A 24132-nucleotide genomic window follows, 5' to 3' on the forward strand; every position below is an offset into this window, starting at 1 on the left:
AAAGAAGGGTTTATTATTAAACTAACAGTTCCTGAGATTAAGGGGTTGGGGACAGCCTTCTAGTTCCTAGACAGTACAGAGCTTCACCTGACAAGAAACCAGGAACCCCTAGTCTCCCTCTCTTCTTATAAAGTCCCCAAAATTCAACTATGAGGACTCCACATAAAGACCATATTTAATTCTCATCACCTCTAACATGCCCTGCTTCTCAACACCCCAGATTAAGTTTTCACCATCGTAATGCTTCACAACCGAGATTAAATTTCAACGTATAAATTCTTGCGAAACACACGCAAGCCATATCTAAAACCACAGCAACTGGGTAGCAATAAAAGTGCATTTTAGTATTCGGTAAACAGATTTCTCAAAGAGATTTCCCCAGACGAGCGGCAGAGCTTCGAAGCAAACAGCAGATGCACACAGCTGCAAACATCAGCATCATGCTGCCCGTGCTGGAAGGAGAGGACAACAGCCCTTTGTGCTGATCACCCGTATTGCCTGGGCTTCCAAGCGCCTCTCTGTACCTCTAGCCATTCTGTCAGCTCTGCAGAGAGCTACATCCTTGGAGATGCCCAGCGCAGTCAGCTATGAGCTTCAAGACACAGCAGGCTGAGTACACATTCTACATTTGGACCTCATTACTGCTACAGATTTCCTGGTCAATCTGGGAGTTTGGTACATGGTCAGCATCCATTCACTCAGATGATATTCAGTATGTGTGCATGTATAATGTGCTCACTTGGAAATGGAGCAATATGCAGAAGGCAGCTCATAAAGATTTTGTAAGATACTACTCATTTTAGGGGTTAGAGAGCTGGCTCAGAGGTTAAGGGAACTGGCTTATCTTCCAGAGGACCTGAGTTTGATTCCCAGTACCCACATGGCAGTTTACAACTATCTGTAACTCTAATTCGAAGGGATCTGACGCCCTCTTCTGGCCTCCTCAGGTACTGCATTCACAGGGTATACAGATACACAAGCAGGCGAAACCTTCGTACATATAAAATAGAAACAAGTTTTTAAAGATACTCATTTTAAAGGCATCAATTTCCCTGTCTTTTAACTGTGCTTTTCCCCAACACAGTTCTGCCTGGGAACATCTTTCTCCCCAGCACTTTAATCCTAGCACTCAGGAGGCAGAGGCAGGCAGATCTCTATAAGTTCAATGGCCAAGTAAAGATGTTCACGAAATGGCATTTAAAAACGTAATTTAGGATCTTTCAGAATCATTAGCCCTATGCTGAGACTGCACAAATAACTAACAGGATTTTTATTCTGCATAGGTCCATCCACTCCAGTGATGTTTTCATCGCCTTTCTCTACCGCCTGTCCCAACCCAAGAAAAAAGCCTTAATACTAGCACACAGAAGGAAAAAAAAATAGCATAGACACAGCTCTCCAGGACACCTCATGGCCCTTGGGGAACAAACAAGCTTCAGGCAAGAAGAAACTTCCACCTCTCCAAGAATGTATTTTTAGCTTGCAAATAAATGATTGTCCCACCTAATAATTATATTCCCCTCCTCTCTGGTAACAGGGAGATACACTCAGCTTCTTACACACACAAAACAAGGTAATTGTCATCTAAAAATATGAACCCAGGGTAGACAGGCGTCCAAATGATCTCAGAAACAGCAAACAAATCATCGTGATAAGGATGGGTACAGTAACAAAAATTCAACACTCGGCATGGGGTTTCGGAATTTTACTGTATCTGTCAGAGATTTTTCCATGAAATGAATCAACTGTCTAAAGTCTTGTCTCCAAGATGGAATAGAGACATCAAGCGAGACCACGCCAACAGTAAAAGTTCTCTGCAGCAAAATCAAGCTTCATTTTTCTAAGTCCCTTGCCTTTCCATGCTTCTCATTTTAATGTTAAAAGCAATCTCTGAGCAATTTATGTTTTTAATAATGTTGCTGCAAACAGAGCTTGATCAAAACCCATTGCCAATGGAAATGCCAAACAACATTATAAAGTCAAACCTGTCCCTGGGGAGGCCAAAAGAATGGCTGGCTGGTCCAGTGCTGTGTTCTCAGACCAGCGATGAGCTCGCCACACAAGAGCCAGCTGCTCTTTCTATGCTGTCCTTGGACCTTGGAAAAACAGCCTGGCTTGGTTCTACCAGCGTCCAAACACTGAATGGAGTCGCAGGCAGTGCAGACCTCACTCTCATGTCACACTGCGCTTCATTCTCATCTGCGTCTCCATGCGAAGTTTATGGACATCCAGCTTCATTTCTCTTCCTCTGATAAAGTGTCGAACACAAGGCAACTTAGGGGAGAAACAGCTTCTTTTAGCTCTCAGTTCCACTGCTGCGGGGAAGCCAAGGCAGCGGGAATTTGAAAGAGCTGGTCACAACCACGGCCAGCGTCTAGAGCAGGGTGGGGGTGGGGGCGGGTGGGGAGGGGATGGATGAATGGTACTCAACTTACCTCCCCACCCCCACACCTCACTCACTTTCAGGGTGGCTCTTTCCACCTCAGTTAACCCAATTACCCAAATCCCTCACAGGCTCGCCCACAAGGTCAACCGGATCTAGGCAGTTCCTAGTTTAAGACTCCCTTCCCGGCGACTCTGCACGACTTGGCGTTGACAATTAAAACTAAGAGTTACAACAGGCACGCACGCTAAAGAGCCTCTTTTGGCCTCCGGCCCTGTATCATAACCCTTGCTCTCTCCCTAGGGTCGAGGACTGTGCACAGTCCCCTGGAGGCTTGGCAGGCATCCGCGCAAGGGGCAGCTGCTGGAAAGAAGGGGGAGGATTCTCCAATCCCCACTGCCTACTCAAAAAACACCAAAGGTGTGTTGGTACCTCCGCTGTTGTTTAGGCAAGTGCCCTGCCACACGGCTACAGACCGGTGCCTACTCCCCATCCCGCCAGGTTTCCACAGCACAGTTTCTCCTGGAATTCTTTTTCTCTACCCACTCCTCGAGGCACTAATGTCTGCCCCTGTAAGCCTCCCCTCTCCCCACACGCCCCAACAACAAACCAGAGCAGAGAAAGGGGAGAACCTGCATTGTAAAGGATTTCTAGGGAGAGTTTCACAAAGGACAAAACACGGGTAGAGCCGCAACCTGACAAAGGAAAGTCCAGTCCCAGGCAGGGATGAGAGATAGGAAAACTGCTCTGATCAGAAGGGGATGCGCAAAGAAAGAGGAACCATGGTGCATGCACAGAATAGACTAGCTACAGCAGATGGTTCGTGCAGGGACACGGAGAAAGGTTAGGATGCACGAGCGAGCGGCTCTCCCCATCAGAGGGGCAGATATGGGCCCGTGGGAGCGGCTCTCCCCATCAGAGGGGCAGCTCCGTGCCCCCATCCCCGCCCTAGCAGAGCACAGGGTTGTCTGCGCTTGCTCTGTAGCATCAGGTAGTGGCTGGGCTTGGGTCCTGCTATCAGCCAGCTGAGCCTGCATTTCCTCTGAGGACTCTGTCAGGCCTGCTTCTCCTATTATAGGTTTGTGTCGAGTCTGCTTTTTGGCACAGCTGTTTCATAGAATATTCCTCTGTGGCTGAAGCCCGAGAGGGCTTGCAGGATCGTCTACAGCGTTTCTGCGCGATCAGCTTTCCAAAGAAGCTGATGCCAGAGTCGACTCCAGCACTTTCTCGAGTCCCCCTTCAGAGAGCAGGTGCGTTACTTTTTTGCTAACCTAACGCTTGCTTTGAGTCTTAGAGATGACTCTCAAGACACCTTGGCAGCAGCAACTGTGTAACTGTGAAGTATGAGAAGAGTCTCTGGAAAAAGAAAATGCGACCGTTTCCAGGAGCATGGCAACGGTGGGTTTTGTGTATTCCCACAAGTGCACATGAATGGTGGTTTATGTAACAGAGTCTGCCGGATCCTGGATATATTAGTAAAGTTCTCAGAAACACGCTAAGCAGTGATCAAAACAATTTAACTTACGGATTAATAAATAACAACAAGGTTGTTATAAGGAAAGAAACCGCCCAACAGAATCTAAAATAAGTCACTAGAGAAAACTCCCAACCGCGCTCCCACACCCCACCTCTGCCTGCCGCCCCTTCAGCTCCTTTAGCTCATAGTTACTGCTGCAATTAACACTGATGATCAAGTCTATGATCTAGAATTTCCTAGGAGATAAACCTCTGAACACATCTGTGAGGGGGTGTCTAGATTTGGCTCACTGACCAGGGAAGACCCAACCTGAATGCGGTGGCTCCATTCTAAAGGCGGATCCTGGACTGAACAAGAAGAACGTGGGTGTTGGAGAGATGACTGGGCAGGGAGGAGCACCAGCGCTTCCTGCAGAGGACCCACATTCCGTTCCCAGCACCCACATGGCTGCTCACAACCATCTATAATGAAAGCTGGTGCCCTCTTCTGGTGTGCAGGCAGCACTGCATATATAATAAATAAATCTTTAAAATAAGAAAAACAGAGGAAGGAAGGAACTATATCCAGGACTTCTACTACAAACACCCCTCACGTGAAGGAAGTGATATGCCAGGAAGAATGGTGTCTGTGCCTGCCGTTCCTCAAATGAATCGTTGCCTTCGCCTCTCAGTTCTTCTGTGTACAGCTGAGAGAGAAGGGAGACAGCATACCTTCCCATCCCCTTCCATAGCGACCCCACCCGGCACTCTACTCCAGAGCAGCCAAATGCTCAGGTGCTTTGTCCCATCGACAAACACTGAGGAAGCACCCAACACAGGTCAGGCCGCCATTGTCTGAAGAGCCAGGAAAATGGCTGGGAGCAGACCAGCAGCATTCTTGCCCAGATTTTAAGTACAATGACTATTATATAAACAGAAAAATAAAAACAAAATCTCGAGGGGCATGATGGCACACGCCTTTAACCCCAGCACTTGGGAGGCAGCAGCATGTGGACCTTTGGAGTTTGAAGCCAGCCTGGTCTACAGAGAGAATTCTAGGACAGCCAGGCAGGAAACCCTGTCTTGGGTGGGGGGATCCTTCACTGGGCAGGAGCGGATCTTAAGTTGTGTCTTCAAAGGGCCCTTTGGTTCATTTTTCCAGCTGTTATTCTGAACCAAGCTAGCCCTTCAGAAGCACAGCTAGAAATGAATCTCCCTGTGTGTAATCCCAAAGCTTTTGCCCCAGGAAATCACAGCCAAGTGATTGGTGTCAACTCAGACTCTTGGTTGGAAAAGGAAAAAAAATCCACACTGTATCCAAAATGTGTGAGTGGAAGCAGAAACCTTATCAAAACATCTGACAACAATCCATCCATCTTCAGTTCCTCTGCAGTTTCTGGGATGGTTTCACGCATGGCCGACCCCTTCGGCACCATGAGCATCACCGGGGACTTTTCCGAGGCTCCGACTGTAACCCTTCTTCCCTAACGGGCAACCTGCTCAGATACCACAGGAGCAGCCTGTGACCTGCTCCTGAAGTGGATTCATTTTGTCTTCCTACTAGGATGCTTACCCATTTAATTACCAGAGGCAGCACAGTGCCAGCAGGACCCCACCTTCTGTGTATGCCCTGGTGACCTAGTTAGTAAAATCTGGCTTCACATCAAATGGACCACAGAATTAATCTTTCATACAGAGGCAAATATAGCAGGACACAAATAGTGGGGCTGGAAGCTCACGCTCCAAAGCCCCCTCTAACAAAGGACAACAAAGAGGTTTATATGATTGCTACCATTTTAACAGAATTGACCCCCAACAGCCATTTCCTAATATCCCAGGTCCATTTCAATATTCAAATGTATCTGGTGTTTTCTTCTGCATTTTCAACCTAAGGAAAATGATTGTCCTTGCCTTCCCAGGGAAGGCTTTCTAAAAATCTGGTCCATCTAACTTATTCCTGAGAATCATTTTATTTCTTCTAATTATATTTGTTTATTGGGCCTGTGTGGGCACAGGCTTGCATGTGAAAGTCAGCGGACAGTATGCGGAAGTCAGTTCTCTCCTTCTCCCATGTGGGTCCCAAGGAACAAACGCGGATCACTGGGCTTGGTATCAAACAAACACTTTGATCCACTAAGCATCTCACTGTCCTTCGGAGGGTTGTTTTAAAGCAGAACTTACACACACTGATTTTGTTCCTCATGCTCCAGATATGAAGCTATTTTGGTCACATTTGGCATCTAGGTATTTCAGAATCAGAGTGGAGAATCAAAAAAGAAAAAAAAAAAGACAAAGCAACATTTGACAGTCTCCCAGCACAGCAGGAAGCAGGGTGGCGGACAGTTGCCTCTAGTCGTACTTATTTCCAGGATGCCCCTGGCCTTGGTCGCCTGTTATCCGCTAGTGACAGAATTATCTGCTCCATTTGGGACAAGACAGACTAGCCTGAATTGCACAGAACCACAGAAACGATTTCTGACCTTGTCCCGGTCAGCTTGTCAACTCAACAGAAGCTAGAGTCCTCTGAAACGGAGGAATGTCAAATAAGAAACTGATGTAAGATCTAGGGCATCTAATTTAGTGATTGATAGGGGAGGACCCAGCCCACCTCCGGACAGGTGGTCCTGGGCTCTATTAAGAAAGTAGGCTAGCAAACTAGGGGAAGCAAGGCAGTAAGCAGCCAGTAATCATGCCCTCTGCCTTAGCTCCTGCCTCCAGGTTCCAGCCCTGTTTGAATTCCTGTCCTGACTCCTTCAGTGATGGACTGCCTTGTGTTAAGTATAAGTGGAATAAACCCTTTCTCCCCAAGTCGCTTTTGGTCATGGTGTTGTATCACAGCAACAGAAACCCTAACTAAGACAAACCTAGCAGAGAGGAGCCCGTCATCCAAGGTCCGTAGATCTAGGCAAGCGAGTGGTACCTGGCTGCAGTGCCAGCTCCCCTCTCAGGACACACCACCTCTGGGTGTTTGAGAAACATTAACATAAGATATGTTCTAGGCCCAGCGCAGCACTGAGCGAAGCAGCCCCCTTCCCAGAGAGGTCCTGACCACGTGACTTGGTGTGATGGAGGTGGGTCTTGTATTAATCTGTTGCTTTCATTGGTTAATAAAGAAACTGCCTAGGCCCATTTGATAGGCCAACCCTTAGGTGGGTGGAGTAGACAGAACAGAATACTGGGAGAAAGAAGCCGAGTAAGGGAGTCGCCATGATTCTCCCACTCCAGACAGACGCAGGTTAAGATCTTTCCTGGTAAGCCAGCTCGTGGTACTACACAGAATATTAGAAATGGGTTAGATCAATATGTAAGAGCTAGCCAATAAAAGGCTGGAGCTAATGGGCCAGGCAGTGATTAAAAGAATACAGTTTCCGTGTAATTATTTCGGGGTATAAGCTAAGCCATGCGGGCGGCCGGGTGCCGGGGACGCAGCCCCGCCGCTCTTATTACAACATTGGTGTAAGGTCCTTCTGAGCAGCTTCCCTTCCCATGAAGGTCCTTACCACGTCACTGGCATCTGGTCCTTTTGATGCATATACCAAGCAGAGGACTGATTCTAGAAGCCTAATGGTGCCCACCACAGGACAGCCCACTCATTACCGTTTCTTAGGAAGCTATCCATCCTGGCTAAATCTCACTTCCTGCCAGAGATATGTATCTTTGCCCCATCCATCTCAAAATTGATAGCCTCTTAAAACGAACTGGCACCATTACTTGAACCGTGCCGTGCTAAGACCCATCAGATCTTCATCAGAAGAGCTCTCACTCTGTTTCATTTTAACATCCATTAAGCTTCTGCTTGCCAACAGTTCCCTTGGTGTTTTCTACAAGCAAATGATCATCCTCCCCGCTGGAAGGTGAGGAAAAATGAAACACAAAAATTATTAGTTCAATATCACAGGTGCCAAACATCAGCTCCAAAAATATCTTCATTTCCCTACTCTCCATGGTATGTTAAAGAGAAAGGGGAAACCAAACACACTAACTCCAGGGTAAGCTGTAAAGCAATTTCCGGGGCGGGGGCGGGATTAGGGGTGTGTGTGTGTGTGTGTGTGTGTGTGTGTAGAACCTTTCTGGTTCTACTTTCCTTCAGCGTGCTCTCTCTCTCTTTTTCTCTCTCTCCCTCATAAAAAAATGATATGAATCCTTTTCTCAAAATGTTGATTATATGTATGTTGAGAGGGCAAGATTATAGACATAAATAGCAGAAATTCACCTAAAAATCTCACTGATTCTCCTAATTGCCTTCCTCTGTTTCTGTAGTAACAGTACCAAGTCCTGCACCATGCCAAGACAGCCAGGACATGGGTCACAAGAATAATAAAGTAACAACATGGACGTTCTCAGGAACGAGGGCTACTGTCCGGGCTGTTCATGCTTATTCTCAACGAGCACTGTGTCACTGAGAAAACTGCTTTCGAGTCCCCCACCCTGGAGAGCACTGAGGTTTCCAGTTCCCAGGGAAGCAAAGCTACACATCTGTGGCCATGTATTTTGTATGTGTGATCTGATGTTCTCTGATTCAGCGACTTGCGTGCATGTGCACACATGTGTGTAAGTTGTGTGCAGGTGTGTACAGATGTGAGCATATGCACATGGAGGCCAGAGAGCAAGTGTGTGTCCTCTATCACTCTCCACCTTATTTTCAGAGACAGGGTCTCTTGCTGAACCTGGAGTTTGCCAACTCAGCTAGACTGGCTGGCCAGAGAGGCCCAAAGGTCCTCCTATCTCCCCCTACCCCCAATGCTGGCATTATAGACACATACCCAGTTTTTTTATGTTGGTGCTAGGGATCCTAACACAGGTCCTTATACCTGACTGAGCCACCTCCCCAGCCTCTCTCAACTTTTCAATCACTAATCATATGCTCATACCTTCTACTCCATATCTATCCCCAAAGTACTATGCCCCTTCCTCTGTGCCTGTCTAGCAATATCTACCAAGCACACATCAACACTGAGATACTTTCAGTTTCATCAGAAAATTAATTATGAAAACTTGCAAGTAAGGAAAGGCTGGTCATTATGAACATACTCAACAACCCGAAATCAACTCCCTGGTGCTAAAGACAATACAGACTTAAAGGGTCTTTGAAAGTTTAAGTACCACACCGCTGGCAACTGGTGTAGGAGGTCCTTCTGTCTGTGTGTTGCTTTTCTTGATTAATGAATAAAGAAACTGCCTTGGCCTGTTGATAGGGCAGAACTTAGGTAGGCGAAGAAGATAGAACTGGATTCTGGGAGGAAGAAGGCAGAGTCAGAGACACCATGGAGCCGCCAGAGTCAGACATGCTGAATCTTTGCCAGTAAGCCACTACCACATGGTGATATACAGATTAATAGAAATGGGCTAAATTAATACGTAAGAGTTGGCCAATAAGAAGACAGAGCTAATGGGACGACCGGCATTTTAATTAATACAGTTTCTGTGTGATTATTTCGGGGCTGAGCTAGCCGGGCAGCCGGGAACCAACAAGTGGGCCTCCCGCCAACAGGTAACCTATCTGTGCAACAAGCTCACGTGACTAAAGTGGGAGGGGATCTGAAAACATGCTTTACAACACATTATCTGAAAACACGTTTTACAACATGTTTCTAGTTTGCCTTCTGCTGCTGTGAGGAAACACCAAAACCAACCTGAGGAGGAAAGGGTCTATTTCAGCTCCTACTTACAGCCTATCATCCAGAGAAGGCAAGACAGGAACTCATGGCAGGAACTGAAGCAGAGACCACAGCTGCCTTCCTTACACAGCCCAGGACCACCTGCCTAGGCATGGTGCTGCCCACAGTGGGCTAGACCCTCCTACATCAGTCAGAAATCAAGAAAATTCCCCAGAGACAGGCTTGCAGACCAAGCTGATAGGGGCAACTCCACAAATAAGGTTCCTTCCTTCCTGGGAGGGTCAAGTTAACAACCAAGCCCAGAACCACAGGAGCTGGCCAGGAAGTTCATTTAAAATTGCTTCCATTTTCTTCCCTAACTTTACACTCAGAAAGATCCGACTACCCCAAACCTATAGAAGCTTCAATACATCTGTTAAATTCCTTCCAAGCCACCTAAATTTCCAATAAAAGCCATGCCTCAAACTCCGAATTCTCTCCTCCGTCTCCTATGACCAGAACGTAACAGAAAGCTCCCTTCCCCACCAACCAGGAATTAGGTCCTGGCAAAGCAAAACTGCCCTGAGGGCCTTCAGACAGCGCTGTGGGAAAGGCCACACTTGGGAAGTACTCGCTGCTCCTATGGACATCTCAATGATTTTTTAAATTGTATCTTCCTTAAAACTTGGATACATTCCTGATAGGTAATTTGACTATTTGCATTATAATTTTCTAGCATATGGTAACAAAATGTCTTTTTCTAACAATCAGTTCGGCTCAACAACTTTCCAATTAGACAGGAATAAAATGTCGTCTGGAAGGAATGCTTTTGTCTAATTTGCACGGAACGCCATATGGGCTAGCCACCCTGACTCCCTGAAGCCTTTCTGAAATATCTGAAAATCTCCATGGTCATCGTTGCTCACTATAGCTTCTCCTCTTGGTTAAACAGGCTTTGTTTAAGGAGCATGACCCAGCCGCCCATATGCCTTTGTTCTCTTGTGTTTGGGGTTTTTTTGTTGTTGTTGTTCATCAGTTTCCGTTTTTGAAACAGCGGTCAAGCCACTCAGCCTAAACTTACTATATAGCACAGGCTGGCCTCCAATTGACAGTAATCCTCCTGCCTCTGCTTCTAAGCGCGAGGCCCCAGGCCAGGGTCTCTGGGTAATTTCGTTTATCAAGCACAGTTTACCAAAGCCCCACCCACCGCTGCAGCTTCTTGCCCCATTTCTGTCCATAGATATGACTACAATAACAAGATAACCTTTTGTTGCGGCAGATGATTAATTACCACGGAGAAAGAGAGGCCCATCCCATCTTCAAAATCATTAGCAAAACATGAAGCTTGAATTTGAGTTTCAGTTGCCATTGGAATGTATTCTTCACACTTGTAAAAAGACAACACGAAATAAGCTTTCGTGTGAGAACTCATTTCCAGTGGCTTATTTAATTAATGATATAACAAAAATAAAATAAATAAAACCAGTGTTGTAGAAATTATTAAAGCCAGCCCACTAGCCAATAGTAACAGCTTGGCCCAATCCAATGGGTGTGATCTTCTCTGAAGAGGCCTGACAGGATAAGATGGGGGGCAGTCTCTCCCACTGTGGTGGGCTTGCTGAAGCCAAGGCTTGGTGACTTTCCCAATTGCCACTGGGAGCAAGAGGAGCGCCAGCTGGGTCAGCAGTGGGTTTGCAACCCCGTTCTGTACTGCGAGTGTACTATATTGTTCGCACCTGCTAACAAATCTGACTTGATCCACGGAATTCCCTTCCTCTTCACGGTGGCACAATTTACTGTTGAGATACCAGGAAGTGGGACTAACTCAAGAGCTGAGTGCAAACAGAATAATGAATCAAAGAGGATTGTATGTGAGCTCACCTTGATCCCTCAAACAAGCTTCCGGGTCACTGGTGACAATCTAGTCTAGCAGACAATCGAGCTGCGGACCCCTGAGAAAGAAGTGGAAAGAGGAAAAGACAGGAAGAAGAGTCAGCAAGTGTAAGCATTAGCTCTGTGATAACGCATCCTGTCGAAATGGAGTCTGTGCTGAGTTCTACGCAGGCACACACAAGGTCTTCCCATGGGCACCATCCTCTGAGCTCCCGCGCGCGCGCTAAGCCTAGGATCTAGGGGCTACTTAATCTTATTTCCCGATTAATTCCCTGTGGATTACATGACTGCATTTTCTCTCTGCCTTCATCCCTTGAGTAATTAACAATCTGAAAAAAATGATCATAAAAGCCCCATAGAAATGAGCTGTTTAAAGAAGTTGACATCCTTTTCGTCAGGGGAAAGACACTTCTGATACATGGTGATTGTGTCCATTTCGTGGCTCCTGTTGTCTTAAATGCTACCAAATTTGTCCTCTTCCAGTTCTGATTTTCTTTTACCTCAGGAGAAAGTAAGAATCAATGGAACTATGAACCCTAAAACATTGAAGATATTGATTATGCCATTTAAAAGTTATTTCCAAAAAAATTTAGCAAAATAAAAAAAATGTTTTTCTTTTTCTCAGTTGTACAACAAGAAGATTCGCTGTTAAGTAGTGGGAAAGACACAAAATTTCCTCCCAAACCCTACTGGGATAGATATCACAAAATTCTTGCTATTCTTGGGTTGAGTGACACAAGATTCAATATTCAACCATTTTTACCTGAGAAAAATGGAAAACTTGAAGTTTTTCTGAAAAAAGGGCAATATTGGAGGAATGACATTATAAACAATTAGTATTCAAAACGATTTATTGCTCAAAGCCTGCCCACTTTCTCCTCGGTGTCAATGGTCCAGGTATACTCTTGACAAGTGGTGCCCAAAAGACAATACATGAATTCTCTCCAAATCTGGAGCTTTCTGTGCAGCTTTTCAATTCTTTCTCTCCATCCACTAAGTGGCAATGTCTTCCCAGCATCCTCCTGGTAATGTAGGCGGTCTCCCTCCAAGCAAAGCTGTGACCAAAAGGACAGGCATGGGGGAGGCAGGAGAGGGGAAGAAGAGCCGGGCTGAGAATGGATGTCAGGGGTTGGGAACTGGTAGCAGGTGCCCACGTGGGAACCACACACACCACCACCACACTGAGGAAAATCAGCAGCTCCACAGCCAAGCCCAGACGGAATGAAAAGAATCCACTCCTGTCAGATAATGTATTAATAGCCCGTCTATCTTAAGAACCACCACAACCCCCATCGCCACTCTCAACATAATTCATAGTAGGCACAGCACTGTTGGAACGCAAAGCCAACAGAGGAGCAGCCGTGTGAGTCCCTAGGTACCAAAGAGTTACATCTTCAAAGACACCTTTCCTTCTGAGCGGGAGCAGGAAAGGGTTGAGAGTATGTTCCTGCCACCAGGAAACCCACAAAGTCAGCAGCCTACCACTGGTCCTTCGGTTTTATCTGGGTTATTTTCACTTCGTTTGCATGGAAGAGCATGATCCAGGCAAATAAACCTACGGATCTCTTGAGTACCAGTCGCCTGTTTTCTAAGCTGAGTCTTTGAGGATAGAATGTAAGATAAAACACAATGCCAACATTGCTGCTGAAACTCTGCAGCTCAATGAAGAGTTGAAGTCAGCAAGCTCAGGGAGAACCAATCATTTCCTTCACATCCTATTAGGGCATCAACGGGCCATTAAAGGAGATGCAAGGTGCAAGCGGCATTCAGAGGCACTCCCTCTGCAGCGTCCCTATAGTGGCTTCACCTCAAAACAGAGACTTTGCATCCATCCAAAAAGAATAGGTTCCCAAAAAGCCAGGAGGGGAGGGAGTGGAAACTTGGATTAGTATGTATAGTGAAAAAATAAAGGTAGTTTGTTTTCTTTTTTTTAAATTAAAAAAAAAAAAAACAGACTTAGTCATCTACACTGACCACGGCAATGCTGAAAGTGTGTCAACAGTGGCTGAGGGGGAGCTCTAATAGAGAAAAGCAGGTGGTGGTGTTACTGACGACCACATAGAACTACTAAAAACGAAAAAGCTCTGACCATTTGGAATTACAACCATTGGCAGCAAAGAGGAGACCAAAAAGTGATTGTTTTCTACTAAAGAAATAGGGATTCAGAAGACAGCTCAGTGGTTAAAGAGCTTACCACACAGAGCAATACAACCTAAGCTCGAGCCCTATCACCCACATAAAGAGCTGGGTGTAGTTGGGATCCCTACACTAGGGAATAGGAGGCAGGTGGAGCCCGAGGCTCATGGGCCAGCCAGCCTAGCTTGATTGGCACGTCCTGGGTCGCAGTAAGAGACCCTGTCTCAAAACGCAAGATGGACGACTCCTATGGAATAATACCCTAGGCTGATCGCTGGCACACATATAAGCTCACACATGAAAACATACATGTAAAAGTATGGACAAAATTAAGGTGTCCCGGCTGGTCTGTGAAGATTATATATGCATGGGTGAACCCAGGCTCAATAAGGGCATTCTGTGGAAGACCATCCACTGCCTAAGAAGCAACTGGTCAACCTCATAGAGAGGAACCCTGGGACACTGTGAATTACCACTGTAGCCAGAGTAGTACATAGAACATAGAAGCTGGTGTAACACCCTGGGCCTCATACACAAAAGGAGATGGACTTTGCACCTTGGTGAACAACCAAAAACAGGTATCTACGCATCTAAAACAAAACATTGAAGGAATTCCAAGGTGCCAACCCTAAGCTTGACTCTTATGTTCTGTCTCAGGGTTGTATTGCTGTGAAGAGACACCATGACTAAAAAACAAGCTGGGGAGGAAAGGATTTATTCAGTTAGACCTCCGCAGCACTGAAGGAAGTCAGGATAGGAACGCAAACTGGGCAGGAACCTGGAGGCAGGAGCTGATGCAGAGGCCATGGAGGGGTGAAGCTTACTGGCTTGCTCCTTAAAGTTTGCTCAGCCTGCTTTCTTATATAGAATCCAGGAGGCCCACCAGTCAAGGGAGGCCCCACCCACCATGGACTGGGCCCTCCCCCATGATCACTAATAGAGAAAATGCCTCACAGCTGAATCTCATGGAGGCATTTCCTCAACTAAGGCTCCTTCCTCTCCGATGACTCTAGCTTGTATCAAGCTGACACACAAAACCAGCCAGTACATGCTTCAAGGACGTATATTCTTGTTCTCTGGGTGCCCCTGGGGTGCAGGCACACTGAAGCACCAGTATGACCTCAGTGCATGTGTGAAACTACACGGGTTCCGTTCCGCGCTCTACATGCTATGCGCTACAGGAACTAGGCTGAAAATTTAAAAACATACACACAGACAGAGACAGACAGACAGACAGACAGACAGACAGACAGACGGGGCCACAGGGACATCCTTGAGATAAGAATGCCAAGAATGCTCACTTTATTGTGCTCAGGGGCAGCTTATACAGGGCTCTGGCCACGCCCCAGCTCTCAGGATCTTTCAGCTGCAGCCTCATCAGAACCCACTCCCCTACCATCAGGGTCTCGTGAGCAGCTGCAGTCTGCTCAGAGCAGAGGAAAACAAGTTGTTTACAAGAAATTCAGGGTCTGGTGGTCTGCAGTCTCCAACAGGTATGGAATCTACAAGCGAGACGGTCTCTACAGTCACAGGAGTCACAGGTGGGATCACCACTAGAAATCTTCATAACAACCCTGGGGTTCCAATACTGCAGAAGACCAAATAGAAATAAGAAAAGCCAATGGCTTGTCTGCATGCTAAAGCAAGAACACAAACCCCACTGCAAGGGTTTCTATGGCTTGCTAACGGGAAGAGAATCCAAGCTCCCTTGCAGGTGGCTTCCCACGGCTCAGTCCCCAGCTCCAGCCCAGCCACACCACTCCTTTGGCAAGCCTCTCACACACCTGCTCCAAGTAGACCAAGCTCCTGAGAACAGGCTGCCTTCTCCTGAAGGGCTCCGCCCCTCATCTTCCTAAGCATCACCTGTCACCTATGACCTCCTGCCTTCTCCTGAAGGGCTCCGCCCCTCATCTTCTAAGCACCACCTATCAGAGCCCTTCTTGTCCACCTCAGCCCCTTCCACAGGACTGAGGGCTGCCTCCATTAGATTGTGCGGTAATGAGGACAAGGACACCATGCCTGTCCCCAATTAGGGATGTCTCACCACAGCAACGGGTTGTGTGCTTTTTAAAGAACCAATGTGAATAAAGGTCTTAGGATTAATAAATGTGGTGCTAAAGATGACATCAGAATTTCAGGAACATGGTGGTATGTTTCTAGAAGCTTAAAGTCTACGATAAAAGTCACCAGAACAATAGCTATTTATGCAGACATAGCTGAGTACCTGACATGCAGCTTTCTTAGTATAAAATACAGGATTTTGAAGCAGAGGCAGGCTTCTATGTTCCAGGTCAGCCTGGTCTACAGATCAAGTTCCAGGACTGCCAGGGCTACACAGAGAAACCCTATCTTGAAAAAAATAAAAACTAAAAGTAAAAAAAATAAAGTGCAGGATTTGGGGGTTGAGAGATGGCTCAGCAGGTAGAGGAATTTGCCACCAGGTCTGACAACCCAAGTTCTATCCTTGAAACCCAACTGACTCCACAGAGTTGTCTACTGACTTCTGCATGTGTGCCATGTAAAATTAGCAAATTATGACCTTGTTAGATGAAATGAACTAGTGAACTACACTGTCACTAATTCTGTTTGGTTTTACTCTTCAAGGCAAATACCAGAAAGCATTACATAGATGGTTCACATTATTGTATTTATGTTGGGTAGAATTACTCTATAGGTAGAAGCATCCTCATCTGTGTATGTCTTAAAAGTTTTGTTTTATGGGCTAGAGAGATGGCTCAGCAGTTAAGAGCACTGACTGCTCTTACAGAGGTTCTGAGTTCAATTCCCAGCAACCATATGGAGGTTCACAACCATCTATAAGCCGGTCTGGTGCCCTCTTCTGGCATGTAGACAGGACACTGTATACCTAAATCTTCTTTTAAAGTTTTGTTTTATATGAATAGATGAATTTTGAAATGTTTTGTTTTTCTATTTCCACTTTTTTGAGAACTTCATACATGAGTATTGCATTTATATAATTTCTGCCTCACCCTCTCCCTCTAACTCTTCCTATACCCCTCCCACTCCTTCTCAAATTCATAACCTCTTCTTCTTTATTATTGTTATACACAAAAAATAAAGGTAAAAAATTAATTTCTTTTGTTTCAGGAGTGTTCAACCTTTTTATTTGAGACACAATGTCCCCTGTAAAGTTTATGTTTCAGAACAGCACAATCAAGTTACAAAAAAAGTCTCAGTGTTTTAAGTAAGTTTACAATGTTGAGCTATGTTCGTAGCTTTGGCCACATGCAGCCCCTACGAGCCATGGGTTGGACGCTTCCGTAAGTACCCAGTCTCTGGTATTTTGTTATAGCAACAAAAAGCTATTACATTCAGTAATGGAAATGATTTTTACAGAACCAGCTTTAATGTCATGTAATGTACACATCATAAAATCCACACCATTGGGGTCTGTTGTTGGGGGAACGGTTGTTTTGGGAAGGAGTCTTGTAACATCACCAAAGTTCTGAAACTGCAGAACAGAACAGAAGCCATAGTTGAGGAGAGGGGTCATAAGGGGAGTATGGTGGGTTTGATAAAGGACAGTAGATGATGATGATGATGATGATAAATGGATGGATGATGGATGACAGGTGATCGGTGATGGGTGATGATGATGGATGGTTAATTGTAAATGACCGGTGATGGGTGATGATGGATGATGAATTGTGGATGACAAATAACAGGTGACTGGTGATGGGTGATGATGATGATGGATGATGAATTGTAGATGACAGGTGACAGGTGACTGATGGTGGGTGGTGGTGATGATGAATTATGGATGATGGGTGACAGGTGATTGTAGTGGGTGATGACAATGATGAGGGATGTGAATTGTGGATGACGGATGACAAACAATGGATGGATAATAGATGACAAGGGACTGATCTTGGATTATGATAGGAGAGTACACAGGCACATGCTGGTGGGAAGATCTGAAGACATTCAAGTTCCAATATAAAGGAAAAGTTGGTTCAGCAAAAAGAGACCCTCCTCAACTCTTTGCAAGAGACTACTTCCCAGGCATTGCTTAAAGGCTTTTTATCTACTGATAAAACTGCCAATAGACAGACTGGTCCTTCCCAACCTGCTCTGCTTTTTGTGAGTTATTTCTCAAGTCTGGGTTTGTTTGTGCACTATATAAAATTCCTACTTGAGAGAGATGCTATGGAGTTTGTACAGGAAGGTCCAACAAAGCCGGTGCACTTTGTTCCCATTAACATTTTTTTTAAAGTTGAGGGCTTTTTTAATATTTATTTATTTACTATGTATACAATATTCTGTCTGTGTGTATGCCTGAAGGCCAGAAGAGGGTGCCAGACCTCTTTACAGATGGTTGTGAGCCACCATGTGGTTGCTGGGAATTGAACTCAGGACCTTTGGAAGAGCAGGCAATGCTTTTAACCACTGAGCCATCTCTCCAGCCCCCATTAACATTTTTTAATGAGTATCTTTCAGTGGTTGTTTTCTTTCTTCCTTCTTCCTTGGCAGCCTGCCTCTGAGATGTGGATGAGCCGCAACCTGCTTTCCGCGCATACCCTTTCCCCAGTGCTGCATTTTCTCCAGATTGCACTCAACTCCAAAAAGAAGTCCTGAGAAACTACAAGAGCTGGTGCTGGTCTCCAGGAACCCATGTGGTATCAGTAGTTCCACATGGTTTCCAGGGACTGGGAATAGCTCAACACTTACAGGCACTTGCTGCTCTTCCAGAAGACCTGGGTTCTATTCCCAGCACTCTCAATTTTGACTCCAGTTCCAGGGGATCTGATGCCCTCTTCTGGCCTCCATGGGCACTGCATGCACATGCCACACAGTCATGCAGACAAACACACCCATTAAATAAATATTTTTTAAAGGCTATTTTATAAGGCAACATTTAAGAATAACTTAGCAAATGGGACAGTTTCCAGGGTCATAGAAACTTGGGTTTCTATAACTGGGGGATAAGAGGGTATCAAGAGAATCCTCCTTATTTTAAAAAGAATCCAAGAGCTGGAGAGATGGTTCAGCAGTTAAGAGCACTGGCTGCCCTTCCAGAGGACTCAGGTTCAATTCCCAGCACCCAGATGGCAGCTCACACCTGTCTGCAACTCAGTTCTAGGAAATCTGACACCCTCACACCAATGCACATAAAATAAAACTAAATAAAAAATAACCCAAAACGACACATACAAACCTAAGTGTGACCACAGAAATACATGACCAATGCTCCTCCCAGGGCCCCTCAAAGTAGGTCCAGGTGGGGGACCAGAAGCCCAGGAGTCACCAGCTTCCCAGCCCCTGGGTCTCTGTCAGCAGGTGTAAAGGGTTTCAGTGGTTTCTAGCCAGCTTCTGGATCTCCAGAAAATGCTAAACAGAACATTTATCTATTCCAGCAGCCCTCCGGAGCCACACTGTTCTTATCTCCGGTTCACAAACCACCATCCCTGCTGTTCCCTCTCATTTGGAAGCAGCAATTCATTATAAAAAACCTGTGTGTGTGTGTGTGTGTATGCACGCCAGCGTGTGAGAGAGCACACACACATAAGCCTAGATTTCTTTTATACATCCTCCCCCGCGATTTCAGCTGTGACAGCCTAGTTCCATGCCAATTATGTAATGGCCAAAGCAGGGAGTTTAACCGAGTACCGAAAAGCACCGGAGCAGCTCTTACATAAGATCCCATGAAGCCTCGGTGAGTCCGCCCCAGGTGTGGAAATGTGGACTCAGAAAAGATGCCCGTTTTCTTCGGTCCTTAAGAATACCGAAAAGGGTTTTCGCACTTGGTTGACTAGTTCACACTCTGATATAGTATAAGAAAATGTCAATTCAGTGGGAGAAAAAAAAAATCCTTAGTGAAACCTGATTTTTTTTTTATCGTGAAGACAAAAAGGAGCGCCCCCACGGGACTACCGAACTTTAAGGGCGCCCTCTGCACAACGCACCGTACCCTACTAAGCCTCCCATGGGTATCCTCTGGATCCACAGCAGCTTTCTTTGCAGGAAAAACAAGCAAGAACATTACTTGGATGAAAATAGACACTGGCTGAAATGTATTAGCTTCTCTCCAGTCGAACACAAGTTTCTGTCCCTACATTTCACCCGCATGACCGAGGTACCTCGAACCCACATAGCCACACCTTAGGCTGCTGAAATGAAGCGATGCGCACCAATAGCCTCACTCCTGGCTCCACCTGACAATCACCAAAAAGCCATAAACATAACAAACACCGTCACCCCGAACCAGCGAGAACAAAATACAAGGGAGTGAGACCGTGGAAATGCCTAGACATTCGCGTCTCCTAAGCTTCCCACTTTCATCTTTTTACCTGAAAAACAACTGTGTGAGTAGATCTTTAATAACTGTCAACTCACAATTAGCCATTTCCGCGGGAGAGCAAAATAAAATTACCTAATAGTTTAAAAGCCATAAAGGCTGGGAGGGTGGCACGTCTTTTTCTTTAAATCCTTAGACAGAGACGTCCCGCTGATTTTTATCACTTAACTTTATAAAAGAAAAAAAACTGTTCGTGTTTTAACCCTTGAAATCCTGCCTTATTTTTTTTTAAAGGACCTTGTGTCGCCTTTAAATGATATCGAAGCCATCGCATGCTTATCCTGAAGGAAAGTTTTGAGCTAAGACAGAAATCATGGCTCTGACTTCCTGCGCTCTTAACGGTCTCTGGTAACCGCTCTTAACTTTACCAACCAGCAAATATTTTTGTTAGGCACTTACATAACAAAGAGTGCACGCGCCTCTGGCACGCCGCCAAGCGTACTTCTCTGGGTGTTTGTATTTAAAATAGAACGGTAGTAACATCACTTGCAAGCCTGTAGTTCCTTCCTTGCATAAGCTCAGAATGAAGGGGGTTGAAAAAAAAATGGATGTAGCAAGCCTTACCATTCTAGAGCTCCAAGGAAATAACACATCGGTGCTAAATTAAGACGAAGACACGGACCGAATTATCCCGAGCCGGGGGTGGGGGTGGGGGAGGGAGCTCGCTTCGGCTAACCCGCTGTCGCCTCTGAAACACGGTGCTCAACCTGGCATCCCGGGAAGGTGCGAGTGGGCTGCAGCCTCTCTCCGGCGGAGCATAGGATGTGGGCAGCGGGAAGCGGGCGCTCTGATGCCAGGGAAACCAGCAAAAGGCGCCGCCTCCGCCCCGCTCTGCACCTGTCTCCAGCCGGATCGGGACGCGCGGACAGGAGTCGCTCACCTGGGTCTGGAGGAGCCAAGAAGGATGTACAGAGAGGTCAGGGCAGCCTCCGGGAGCATCCGGGGCCGCGCTACCTCCGCAAGCAGCTCCTTCGCAGCTGGAGTTTGCGCGCCCACGCGTCCAGACTCCTGACCCACCCGGGTCTTCTGCAACTTGACAGAGCGTGGGCAGAGGTGGCGCAGGTGGCAAGCTTGGGGCACCGGGGTACCTGGGGCCGTGGCCACAGCCAGCCCTCCGCCCGCGCACTTCACCGCTGGGCACCGCCCAAGCCGCCCGGCTCCGATCGAAGAGATGGCCGGGGCTGAGGACGCCTCGCCGGACAAAGACACCGCTCCCGCCCACCCGCCAGCGAGGTGCGGTCCGCGGTGACAGCAGCCCGGCTGCAGCGGCCCAAGGCGCGCACCCCCTCCCGGCCGCCCGGAGATGCTCACGAGCCCGGGCGCCTCCTCTCGGCCGGAGCCCCGCGGCGGGGAGCCGAGCGCCCTCTGCCGACCGGACGCGGGCCTGCAGCTCATGGGGCCACAGCGGCCTCCGACCCCAGGGAAAAGAGAGAACCTGAGGTCACCGACCTAAAGCCCAGACTCCCATGAGTGAGATATGCTGTGGTCCGCTCAGAAGAGACAGCCTCTTCTAATTGTGTGCAGCAGGAAAAATTGAGATCCAGCGGGAAAACTTGTAAGGGGTGAAGGGGAGACCAAAGTGGTCATTTAAAGGGTTTTGTGTGTGATTGTGTGCGTGTTACGGGGAGGGGGTGTCTTTTTGTTTGAGACAGTGTCTTACTACGTAGCCCTGGCTAGCTTGGAAGTCACAAAACAGTCTCCTGCCTCTGACTGAGTGCTGGGCTTAAAGGCGGAGACCACTATCTACTTTCCCGGAAAGGTTTGTTGGGGAAAGCAGACTGCTCTTGTCTCAAAACAAGCTTATTTCTGTTTCGTAATGAACAACTTCTCTCAGAAATAAACATGAACGCAGGACTTCACAAGGGGGCCCTACCAGGTCGCCTGAAAGTGGCGCACTTGGGAAGCCTGAAGACAAGCCAAGGGCTTCACGGCCTCTGGTAGCAAGGCTTGGGGCCGACTGAGAAGAATAGCAGAATAGCAAGGCAGTTCTGCCTGGCGGGGTGGGCTTGCTCGCTAGTGCTTGTGCGCTTACTCTCTTGGGAGTCGGGAGTGTGGGAAAGCGGGCTCCCTCCTCCACCCCAGCACTGCCCTACTGAGCAACACTTTATACCAGCTGAATTCTTGTACTAACTGGACTATGGTAAGGGAAGGGAAATAATGAAAGCTCACTTCTCACATGGCTGTCTTTTTAAATTAGTCTGTGTGGTCTCCCTTTTCCTCAGGAAGAATCTAGGGTACATTTTTTTTTCTCGCTTTTCCTGTCACCTTCGAGTGTTAACAAGCAGGTTGACTGGCTGTTATTACAAAGTCCAGTCCAATCTAAATCAAACTTTAATCTCATTTCATTTACGCCTTCCCCACTACCCTCCCCTAGCTCACAAACTCCCAGCCTGACCTAAACAGAATAAATAGAACAGCCTCCTTGGAGCCCTTCCCTTCCCTATTAGGGCGTTCTGTGAAGCCTGGAGCCTCCGAGGTGGAAGCAAAGAGGTTCTGACTCCACAGCTCCCTCCTCAGGCCACTCCCACATCCTCCAGGGAAGCACACTCGGACAGGCCGACCCAGCCTTCTACCTTATCTTCTCATGGTGTCCACCAAACTAGAGAAACTCTAGTTAGCCTCTTCTTTGAGCCTTTTTAGGGAGCCTTCGCCAAGTTCAGGAATATCCCCACACCCCAGATGACTGGCATCAGCTTCTTAACTCATTTCTCGTCAGGCTCGCCATCCCAGGACGAAGTGAATGAGCCCTTTCCCTCTTACCCTGATGGCACCCTGCCCATCACACTGACCACCAACTGCTGAGCCCACAGAATGCCCTCCTAGCAAGTCCCATAGAAGAGAGCAATACCTCTGTTCCGGCGTGGGCCTACCTGTCTCCATGGCAGCACAAGGCAAGGCACTGAGCTCATGGGAGCATAAACAGCTGACAGCATCCAGCTGTGACTCCCTGGGATCTCCCAGAAAACAGAGGGGACGCCACCATTTTGCTGACTTTCTCTTTGTTCGCCCTTTGATTCTGTCGGGGTCCCTACTCTATAACATGGTGTTATTCACACCCTCGAGGTACCGTCCTCCCCCTCAGAGAATCCTCTCTGGAGATGTCCTCCCAGATGCTTCCAGAGTGTATCTCACCCACCTTCTAGGCTTCTAGGCGGTTCTAAATTGTTGACCAGGAAGTTGAATGGTTACAAATGGTAACTCAGAAAGGGCAGCTCATGTCCAGCCCACATACAGCAGTCATGTCCTGTTGAGATTTTTTCCATTTTTTTTTTTTTGGACGAGCAGAAATGAAAAGCCAAGTTGGTTTTGCTGTCTGTCTGTCTGTTTGTTTGTTTGATTGGTTGGTTGGTTTGCTCTAAGTCTGATCCTGCTGGGAATCTCAGATTTCCCAAACTACAAGTCACCTACTGTGCGCAGTAGCTATTCCAAAATAAACAGCATTTTAATACTTGCACATTTTAATTTAATTTGCATTTTAATATATTTTAATACTGTAATGGGAAACGGTAAAACAGAATCAAATGTTTTTCGGAGGGGAGGAGGGGATAGAATCAGCAGGTATCTCAGTAGAGGTCATCACCACTCCTAAAGCGGAGCTTCAGAGACCATGGATACAGGTGGTTTGTTCCCAAAGGTGATCCTAGGAAGCAGGTGCCATGAAATCAAAAACAGCAAAACAGCGTGGTGGTCTAAATAAGAATGGTCCCTCCCCCCCAGACGTTTATGTGTGAATGCCTAGCCCATAGTGAGTAGTAGCATGTCACGGCTGAAGTGGACTTTGAGGTCTTAGCAGCTCAGATCTGGCCAGTGTGACACAGCTGCTTCTGCTGCCTGTGGATCAAGATATAAAACCTTCAGAGTCATGTCTGCCTGTGTGCCACCATGTCCCACCATGAGGATAATGAACTTAACCTCCGAAACTGTGAGCCACCCCAATTAAGTGCTTTCTTTTTTAAGAGTTGTCATGGTCATGCTGTCCCTTCACAGCAAGAGGACAGTGAGAGAGATGGACAGGAAAAGAAAATATGCAATAGTCAGAACACTGCTGAAGGCCTAGGCTCACGCTCATACAGTGCTGTGAGGACCCCAAGAAGCTCATATAAGGCCTCTAGGAGCGGTTATTTCAAAGTCACCAGGCAGAACTTCGATTTAGTCTTTGGTTCCTATCCTCTGTTGGCTGGGATTGTCTTTGGACCTTTAAGTCCCCAAATTTGCCAGGGCTTTAGAAAAACAGATGGCATCTGGTAATGGGAGACAGTCAGCTTGAGCCCAGCCACTAGACACGTCCATCAGAGCTTGAAAGGGAGAGGAGCCAAGAAGATGCAGGACTATGCTAGAGGACAGCGGGTGGG

The 24132-nt window shown here is 46.9% G+C and overlaps 1 protein-coding gene across 2 annotated transcripts in view; it reads right to left on the bottom strand.

Moving 5' to 3' along the window:
• The window catches only part of Mtus2 (microtubule associated scaffold protein 2), a 376016-nt gene extending 354249 nt beyond the window's left edge, over positions 1–21767 (bottom strand). The window contains exons 1-2 of one of the 2 annotated variants that reach the window (XM_057764364.1): positions 20661–21767; positions 11317–11387 (exon numbers count right to left, since the gene is read on the bottom strand). The gene's annotated coding sequence lies outside the window, so the exon portion shown is untranslated. Of the gene's footprint in view, positions 1–11316; positions 11388–20344 lie in introns of both variants that reach the window. The other variant, XM_057764365.1, reaches the window with a different exon arrangement.
• Between the last annotated feature and the right edge of the window lie 2365 nt (positions 21768–24132).

The sequence above is a fragment of the Chionomys nivalis genome, chromosome 3 (assembly GCF_950005125.1).
Source record: "Chionomys nivalis chromosome 3, mChiNiv1.1, whole genome shotgun sequence".
NCBI classification, from domain to species: domain Eukaryota; kingdom Metazoa; phylum Chordata; class Mammalia; order Rodentia; family Cricetidae; genus Chionomys; species Chionomys nivalis.